This window comes from Pan troglodytes, chromosome 2 (assembly GCF_028858775.2).
Source record: "Pan troglodytes isolate AG18354 chromosome 2, NHGRI_mPanTro3-v2.0_pri, whole genome shotgun sequence".
Lineage (NCBI taxonomy): Eukaryota > Metazoa > Chordata > Mammalia > Primates > Hominidae > Pan > Pan troglodytes.
This window is the reverse complement of record NC_086015.1, coordinates 138,019,622-138,028,927: the sequence shown is the minus strand read 5'-3', so window position 1 is coordinate 138,028,927 and position 9,306 is coordinate 138,019,622. Positions and strand designations below refer to the sequence as shown.

Genomic DNA, 9,306 nt, shown 5'->3' with positions numbered 1-9,306 from the left:
GGTGATATCTCATGGCTTTTATTTCAATTTCCCTATTGATTAGTTGAATACCTTTTCATATACCTGCTGGCCACGTTTATGTCTTCCTTGGAGAAATGTCTGTTCAGGTTATTTGCCCATTTTTAGTTGGGTTATTTGTTTTTTGTTTTTTTGGAGGTTTTTTAAATATTGAATTGTGTGAGCTCCTTATATATTTTGGATATTAACCCCTTATCAGATATATGGTCCATGAATATGTTCTCCTAGTCTGTAGGCTGCCTTTCTATTTTATTGATTGTTTCTTTTGCTGTGCAAAAACTTTTTAGTTTGATGTAGTCTCACTTGTTTATTTTTACTTTTGTTGCCAAAGCTTTTTGTGTGATGTCCAAAAAAATCACTGCCAACGCTAATGTCAAGGATCCTTTTCTCTGTTTTCTTTAGGAGTTTCACAGTTTCAGGTCTTATGTTTAGGTCCTTAATCCATTTTGAGTTGATTTCTGTGTGTGGTATAAGAAAAGGGTCCAAATTAGTTTGTTTGCATGTAGATATCCAGTTTTCCCAATACCATTTGTTGAAAATACTCCCTTTTTCCCTTGTATCTTCTTAATGTTCTCGTCAAAAACTAGTTGACCATACATGCTTGGGTTTATTTCCAGGCTTTCTGTTTCGTTCCATTGGTCTATGTGTCTGTTCTTACACCAGTCCAAAACTATTTTGATTACTATAGCTTTGTAATATCACTTGAAATCAGGAGGTGTGATGCCTCCAACTTTGTTTTCCATTCTTAAGATTGCTTTGGCTCTTCGAGGTCTTTCATGGTTTTATATGAATTTTAGAATTGTGTTTTCTATTTCTGTGATGAATGCCATTGGAATTTTGATAGGAATTGTATTGAATCTATATATTACTTTGGGCAGTATGGACATTTTAACAACATTAATTCTTCCATCCCGTGAACATGAGATATCTTAGCATTTATTTATCTTTTTCAGCTTCTCTCATGAATGTTTTGTAGTTTTTAGTGTACAGATTTTTCACCTTGTCAGTTAAACTTATTCCTAAGTATTTTATTCATTTTTTTTACTATTGTAAATGGGATTTTCTTGATTTCTTTTCCAGATAGGTTGTTACTGGTGTGAATATATACAACTGATTTTTGTATGTTAGTTTTTTGTCCCTTTCAATTAAAATAAAATGTAAAAAGTAATCTCAATAAAGAACATTCATATTGTTAAAATTTTAATTACTAAAGCCTAGATCCAATACTTTAAATTACATTAATTAGGACCAAAGAGAAGAGGAATATGGGGAGAAGGAGAAGAAGTGGAAAGCTATCTGACATTCCTTGTTTACTTAGGAGGAATTGAGACTCTTAGAAATACTGATTTAAAATAGCTAAACTTGGTTTAAAAATGGCTTCAAATACTTAAAGGCTTTTAAAATTGTACTCTGAATAAATATATATATACCTTTGAAAATACTAGAGAAAATAAAAACAAAATATAACTCCTATTTTAAAAATTATTTTATTTATTTATTGTTTTTAAAAGCCAGGCTGTAGGGATGACTACAGTCAGGGACCTGCCACCAGACAGAGCCCAACCCCAACGCCTATTAAAAAAAAACAAAAGAAAGAAAGAATGAAAAAAATTGAAAAAACACAAATAGAAAGAAAGTTACTATTTAAGCAATAAAAATTTATAAGAAATTACAGAAATCACCTCCAATAAGAAATATGAATGAATTGGGTCGGGCGCCGTGGCTCACACTTGTAACCCCAGCACTTTGGGAGGCCGAGGTGGGCGGATCACCTGAAGTCAGGAGTTCAAGACCAGCCTGAGCAAGATGGTGAAACCCCGTCTCTACTAAAAATACAAAAATTAGCCAGGCCTGGTGGCACACGTCTGTAGTCCCAGCAACTCGAGAGACTGAGGCAGGAGAATCACTTGAGCCTGGGAGGTGGAGGTTGTAGTGAGCTGAGATCATGCCACTGCATTCCAGCCTGGGCAACAGAGCAAGACTCCATTAAAAAAAAAAAAAAGAAGAAGAAGAAGAAGAAAAAGAAAAGAAAAGAAAGAAATATGAATGAATTGAACCTTGATTAAAAGATAAGCACTTTTTGGCTAAAAAATGTCATTGTATCATACCTCAAAGGGAAAATAAATAATAAAAAAAACCCTTTCATTTGTGCCAATATTATAGACAAAATAACCCACACAACTCTTAATAAAAACATCTAGAAAAATTCAATAATATGTGAAATAGCTGCTTGTGAATGTATTGCAGAACCATAAGAAGTATCCCCAAGAGCATAGAAACAAAGAGGTACAAAAAGCCAGAATGATGAATCTGGGAGCTTACACTGCAGGGATTGATTCCCCAATCTGGGAAACATAATGACTTGAATTTTAATAGATATGCAGGTTGGAAACAAGATTTTAAATGAATACAAGGAAGAAAGTTGGAACTAAGACAACTGCATAAATCTGAAGCTTTAAATTGCAACACCTTCATTGAAAGAATAGAGGAAAGGAAAAGTTTACTCACTGTCCTAAAGGAGAACAAGGATGCTTGCCACTCTTGGCTTGGGTGGAGTGAGTAAGACAAAATAATTTCCCCTCAGAATTCTTATCATAGGCCTTCACTCATATGGATTTCAAATTCAAATTTATGCTACTTGAATAATCTCAGATCTCCCAAGCCAAGAACTCAACTGAAAAAAGCAGTTATAAGTAGATAATACCCTGGGAACATTAGAGGGAAGAAAATGCAAGAGGCACACAAAGTCCACAGAATTCCCAAAACAACATTAGACCCCTATTATAGAACTATCAAAGAAACACTTTTAGATATCAGTATTTTAAATAATAAAGGAAGACACTATAAAAAGAATCTATAGATTTCAGAAGAACCACATAGAACAGGAAAAATTTTAAAAAGACATTGAAATTAAAAACTAAATGAATAGGTTTAAGAGATTAAAATGCTTGAAGAGTGATCTACTGAACTTTGCATTAATTTTTCAAAATTAACTATAATGTAACACAGAAAAGCAAAGAGATATAAAATCTTAAAAACCATTGAGAAATATGGGTGATGCATAATTTATTTAATACTTAAGAGAAAATAATGGAAGGAATGGGTGGATAAGGAATACTCAAAGAAACAATGGCAGATAAATTTCTGAACTGACGAACAAATGAATTATTCAGATTCAAGAAGCAGATTTAAGAAGTCCTGAGCAGAATAAACAAAAAAAAAATTCCTAACTAGACAAATCATAATGAAACTAAAGGACACCAAAGATAGGGGAAAAAAAATCTTTAAAGTTATCAGACAGAAATGAGAAGTTGCTCACATGAAATGACAACTAGACTTCTCAGCAGCAAGATGTACATATAGAAAGAAAATAAAATTATATATAAAATTTTAAATTCTAAAATTGTATATACCTAAATTTCTATATCCAGATAAATTTGTATTCAAGACTAAGAGCAAAAAAAAAGTTGTAAAGACATTTTAAAGTAAGACTGAGGGAATTTACCACTAAGACACTATCTCTAAGAGATTTACTAAAGGAACTATTTCAGGAATGAAGGAAATAATTCAGAAAAGCAAAGTTAGAGGAAAGTTTACTTGTTTACCCAATGGTAAACATGTGGGTAAATCATTAGTGTTTCTAAAAACAAGGTAACACTAAAATGTTGAATAACAGCATTTAAGATGGGAGTTGGAAAGCTGAAAGTTTTCTAATGCCCTGGTACCATTCCGAAAGCAAGCAGAAATATTGAATAATTTTAGATGTTGTCAAATCAACCATGCTTTAAACTGTTAAAGTTGACCACTGCTAGATAAGCAGAAGAAAAAAAGGGGATTAATGAAAATTAATCAGTACAATAGAAAGTAGGAATAAAAAAGCAAACTGTATATAAAGCACAAACTGAGATAATGGAAATAAATCTAAAATTACTAGCAATCAGAATAAATAAAACTGAAATAAACTCATCATTTAAAAGACAAACATCAGATTGGTTAAGAATAAATCCAGTTATATACTGTTGGAAGAAATACATCCAAAAACACGATGACTCACATGTGTTCAAAGTAAACAGATAAGAAAAAAAAACAGGCAAATATTATTTTTTAAAACTGGGATAACTAGACTAATGCCAAACAAAATAAATATTAAGATAAAAGCATTATTAATAATAAAAAGGATCATTACATAATAATAAATGGAATAATTCTTCTAGGAACACAATAAATTCTGAGTTTCTATGTATCTAAGACACAGTCTCAAATTATATAAAGAATAAAAAGGCAGAATGTCAAGATAAAATGGACAAATCTCTCATTAGAAAGTGATTTTAACATAACTCATTTTGTTATTTATAAATCAGGCAGATGAAAATTGGTAAGTAAATGGAAGAAAGCAACAACTTAATTTAATTTAGTGGCTGTATAGAGCCCTATCCAATCACAAGCAATTATGCATTCTTCTCCAGTAGATGTGGAACAATTGCAAAACCTGATGACTTACCACCAAACAGCAAGGCTCAATAAAGACTAAATAATTTGTCACACAGATCATGTTCTCTGACCTCAACACAATTTAATCAGAAATCAATAACCAAAGAAACTTTGAAAAACACATTTAAATAAACTTTAAATAAGGACTCATAAGGGGTACTGAAAAATATTTAAAATTTAATGATAATTATAACACTACCGTTCAAAACCTTGGCATGCAGCTAAAGTGGTATCTACAGGAAATTTATACCTTACCTTGGAACATTAGAAAGAATATTAGAATAGAAGAAAATTGATAAGATAAATATGTAAACACAGAAATGAAAAATAAAGAAATTATCAACAAGGCTCCCACATCTCAAAGCTTACTCACTGAAAAAAATAAACTAATAAAATACAAAAAAACTTCTGCCAAGACTGTGCTAGTTTGCAAGAGGTGGGGTGGAGTGTATAATGGGACAAAACAAAATTAAATAATGTTATGGATGGAAAAGAGGGCATACGGATAGAGTAAAACTTTAAAACAGTAGAAAATACTGTGAACCATTTGAATGAAATAGCAATTTTTCTTGAGAAGAAAATACAATATATCAAACCTGATTCACAATAAAAAACAGAATATTTGAGTAGATTGATTTTCACAAAAGAATTTGAATCAGTAATTAAAAATCTACCCATCAAAAAAAGAAACAACATTAAGTCTAAACGGTTTTGTTAGTGGGTTCTAATCCAAACACTCAAGGATGTATTTCCTGAATGATGTTAGGAAGCTGACATAATCCTTGTTCCAGGATTGAAAAAGTTGTCTAATTTTAGAGAAATCTATTGTCCCATTTACTGATTAAAGGACAAAACATATATATGATCATCTCAATAGGCACAGACAGAATATTTGATTAAAACTCAGAACATTTTCACAACTTAAAAATATTTAATAAAATAATAGAAAGGGACTTGAGGCATGGTTTCTATCCAAACCCCAGAGAAAACATTACATTTCATGGCAAAACATCGGAAGCATTCTCTTTAAAGTTGGGAAGAAGAAAGGATGCCTACTCTCCTTGTTTCCAGTCAACATTTCACTGCTGGTCTGAGCTAGCGCTGTAAGACATAAAAGAGAGATGAAAAATATAAGGAGAGGACAAAAAGAAAGAAAACTACATTAGGCCACAGACAGCAAGATTTTGTAGAAAACCCAAGAGACTGTACAGGGAAATCATTAGACCAAACAAAAATCAAGAGCAAGTTTGCTAGTTACAAAGTCAATATATAAAAATCTGTTGCTTTCTTAAACATCAGCAACAAATAAGAATAAGTAATTTTTTAACAATGCAGCATTTTTTCTCCTACTACTTTTACTTTAGGTTCCAGGAGTACATGTACAGGTTTGTTACGTGGGTAAATGAGGCTTGGTGTACAAATGATCCATCACCCAGGTAGTGAGCGTAGTACCCTGATGGGTAGCCTTGCAGCCCACCACCCCCTCCCACCTTCCTCACTGAAGCCGTCCCCAGTGTCTGTTGTTCCCATCTTTGTGTCCACATGAATAATACAGCATTTTAGTGGCAATAAAAACTCTAATATATCTTGGAACAAATCTTAAGAAAGTTTGTAAAGGCCTTATAAAAAAATAAAAATTTATTAAACAACATTTAAATAACTGGAGAGATATACTGTGTTTATGGGTGAGAAATCTCATGGCTATCATCCCCAATTTTTCCTATAGATTCAATACAAATACAAAAAAAAACCTATAATATTTTTGAAGAATTTGACAATTTGACCCTCAAGTTCAAAAGCAGAGGCAAGAATAACGAAGACAATTTTGAAGACAAACAGAATGGAAGGCCTTGCCTTATCAGCTATCAAAACTTATTATAAAGCTACCATAATTAAAACAATATGGAATTGATATAGAGATTTAGGATCAATGTATATATGAAAACTCCATGTCAAGGGAAGTATTACAAAATGGTGAGAAAGAATAAACTATTCAATAAGCGTTGCCAAGACAATCTGAAAAATAAAATTTGATTCCTTTCTCACACAAATATCAATTCCAGGTGGACTGAAAACCGATATTAAAAGGAAGACTTCATAATATTTTTTAATATAACTTAGGAGAATAGCTAAATGAAGTGGGCTGTAAGGAGGAGAATGTCATAAACAGGACACAAAAAGCACAAACTACAAAGGAAAATACAGATACACTTGATTAATAAAATGAAAACTTTGATGCAAAAAGACACCATAAACATAGTTAAGCCACACACTGAGAGAAACTATCTGCAACTTAATTTAAAAAGTATTAGTATCTAGAATATATAAAGAATTTCTATAAATCAATATGAAATAAATGTGTCAAAAGCACCCAAGTGCTCGCGTTGATAGCACATTACTGAAATTGGAATGATACAGATTAGCATGGCTCCTCTGCAAAGGTAACATGCAAATTTGTGAAGCACTCCATATTTTTATACCACATACAAAAGGACAAAGGCTGTATGTCTCCACTTACATGAAATATCTAGAGTAGGTGAATGCACAGAGATAGCAAATAGATTAGTGTTTACCAGGGGATGGGGGAAGAGGAATCGGGAGTTATTGCTTAATGAGTACAGAGTTTCTGTTTGGAATGATAAAAGGGCTTTGGAAATAAATAGTGGTGATGATTGCATAGCATTGTGAATTATACAGTTAAAATGGCTGAAATGAAAATTTTATATTATATTTTTTGACTACAAAAAAGCATCCAGTGTTAAAAAGGGGGCAAAAGATTCAAACAGACATTTCAGATACAAGTAACTATGAATAAGCTAACAATATCTGAAAAAATGTACAACCTCATTTGGTAATGAAAACAATACTGAGATAATGCTACTCACCCACTGATAGGTAAACATAATGAACTCAGACAATAGCTAGGGCTCCTAGAATACAGAGCAACAAGAGCTGTCATAAAATGCCTGTAGGAGTGTAAATTGCTTCAAAGGTTTTGGATAGGAGTATGGCATCACTCAGTGAAGTTTAACATGTGCTTCTTTATGTATTAATTAGAGTAAGTACAGGCTGACATAATAAAGATACTAACAATAAATGGCTTAAAGGTAAAGAAGTTTACCTTATCTCTCTCACTTATCAGTTCCAAAGTTTACACCCTGGTCAGTGGGACAACTTTGATCCTCACGGTCCTTCAGGTAATCAGTTCTTTCCAAGTCAGTTTCTGCAAAATTGAAGTTGGCTCACCACCACATTTTGGTTTTGTCTGGTGGGAAAAGAGAAGAACGCATGGAGGAGGTACACCCACCACCTTAAGGCTCTGATCCTAACGTAGCAGAATAGAAAGCTGCTTAAATTCCACTAGTGAGGACTTAGTCACATAGCCATATCCAACTAAAAGGGAGGCTGGGAAATGCAGTCTAGATGAACATCCATGTGTAAGATGGGGAAAATGATTTTGGGTGGATAAAATTCATTTTGTCACTCTCCACTATACCTAGAACTCAGCAATTTCACGACTGAGAATACCTTAGCAATGTCCTTGCACATGTATGCCAGGAGACAGACATAAGAAAGCTTATAGGCTCACAATCCATAATAGGAAAAAACAGGAAATAACCCAAATGTCCATCATTGTAAAATAGAAAAATAAATCATGGTGTATTCTTATACAGGAGCAAAAATGAGTGAATTATTGCTGCACAACTGGAAAGGATCACATGAGATACTTCTAAGACAATATTCAGCTGAGCGGTAGGGACTTGGGTGCCTGTTTTATTATTAATATTCAAATTGTGTATTCATATATATGTACACTATATTTTTTATTTTGCATATATTTACCATAGAAAAATTACATTACCAGCATAAAATTGATATAATTTTTCACACAACAGGCTGGTAGAAGCAAATGTTCACTAATATTAAATGTAGACAAAGATATGGATAGCAAAAGTATGAATTGTAGTAGAATAAATTTTTACTGTATAGGGCATTTTGGAAGTTATCTTCAAAAGCTTAAACTGGGCACTTCTATAAATTACAATTTCGCTGCTCAGCACCAACTTAGAGAAACAACCATGGAGCCACATAAGAAGACAGTGTGCAAAGGTGTTCAGTCTAGCAAATCTTAAAACAGCAAAAATGGCCGCGCGGTGGCTCACGCCTGTAATCCCAGCACTTTGGGAGTCCAAGGCAGGCGAATCAGGAGGTTAGGAGATCAAGACCATCCTGGCTAACACGGTGAAACCCTGTCTCTACTAAAAAATACAAAAATATTAGCCGGGCGTGGTGGCGGGCACCTGTAGTCCCAGCTACTTGGGAGGCTGAGGCAGGAGAATGGCGTGAACCCGGGAGGCAGAGCTTGCAGTGAGCAGAGATTGCACCACTGCACTCCAGCCTGGGTGACAGAGCGAGACTCTGTCTCAAAAAAACAAAACAGAAAACAAACAAAAAAACAGCAAAAACATTGAGAATAACCTAGATGCTACTTAAGCCATTGACTAACTAAACTTTAGTCATTGTCATTAAGGCAATGACTAAACTATGATTCAGCCATACTACCAAATATCATGAAACAGTCAAAAAGAGTGATGTGGGCCAGGTGTGGTGGCTGATGCCTATAATTCCAGCACTTTGGGAGGGCGAGGTGGGCAGATCACCTGAGGTCAGGAGTTGGAGACTAGCCTGGCCAACATGGTGAAACCCTGTCTCTACTAAAAATACAAAAATAGTGGGGTGTGGTGGTGCACATCTGTAATCCTAGCTACTTGGGAAGCTGAGGCAGGGGAATTGCTT

The 9,306-nt window shown here is 33.7% G+C and overlaps 1 pseudogene; it reads left to right on the top strand.

Annotated features, from left to right (window-relative positions):
* Nucleotides 1-6,884: 6,884 nt before the first annotated feature.
* Nucleotides 6,885-6,985, top strand: LOC112208775 (U6 spliceosomal RNA; annotated as a pseudogene).
* The last annotated feature ends 2,321 nt before the right edge of the window (nt 6,986-9,306 follow it).